The sequence below is a fragment of the Chiloscyllium punctatum genome, chromosome 4 (genome assembly GCF_047496795.1).
Source record: "Chiloscyllium punctatum isolate Juve2018m chromosome 4, sChiPun1.3, whole genome shotgun sequence".
Classification (NCBI taxonomy): domain Eukaryota; kingdom Metazoa; phylum Chordata; class Chondrichthyes; order Orectolobiformes; family Hemiscylliidae; genus Chiloscyllium; species Chiloscyllium punctatum.
This window is the reverse complement of record NC_092742.1, coordinates 38,950,830-38,951,590: the sequence shown is the minus strand read 5'-3', so window position 1 is coordinate 38,951,590 and position 761 is coordinate 38,950,830. Positions and strand designations below refer to the sequence as shown.

Below are 761 nucleotides of genomic sequence, written 5' to 3'. Positions count from 1 at the left end.
GTCAATAACTCCCTATAAATCCTCAATCCTGTCATGCCTTCTGATGCCATTCCACAAATCCTCCATTCACTTTAAGTTTCCACCACTGCTATCCTTATTTTTCACTTCCGCTTATGCATTTACTGTTTCCACCATCTCCACCTTGACTCCCCTTTTTAACTGTATTGAACTAATTTTTGTAATCAGTTCAGAGTTGTTATTACACACTTCTGGAGCAGGTGGGTCTTGTACCAGGCCTCCCAGTTCAGAGGTAGGGGCAAGAATGCACCACAAGAGGGCCCTATTTGGGAATTGAACCCCAATCTCCTGCATTGTAGGTGGGGATAATAATCACTACACTAACAAGGAAGTGACTTAAACATAGTTGGATGCCATTAAGTAGATAGCAATGCTTTAACACCTCTGTGTTTTAAGGCCACTAGAGCCTTTCCATCTTTATCATGGGGAGTGTTCACCTTGTCTCCTTTCCCCTACCTTTTTAGCAGTGATCTCCCCACGACTCGTAATTAATGACTTGCACCATCCTTAGTGAGCAACACACCGATCTCCAGGGATGTATTTGCTGTAGTTGATTGATTGATTTCAATGAGCAGCCCCGAGACATGACTGACCAGACTCTGAATGTTATCAGTCAAGAACTCAATGACTGCTTCTTCTGGCCCTACAGGACTAACCAATACCCATTTCCTGGGCAGCATTTGGACTGATCCCCGATTATGAGCATCTCAAGCTAATGACTGACAGTGGCCAAGTCCCAGATC

General features: G+C 44.2%; 1 non-coding gene across 1 annotated transcript; it reads right to left on the bottom strand.

The window, feature by feature from the left end:
* Positions 1 to 352: 352 nt before the first annotated feature.
* Positions 353 to 477, bottom strand: LOC140476651 (U6atac minor spliceosomal RNA). Its single transcript, XR_011960578.1, has one exon. It is a non-coding gene; the product is annotated as a U6atac minor spliceosomal RNA (small nuclear RNA).
* Between the last annotated feature and the right edge of the window lie 284 nt (positions 478 to 761).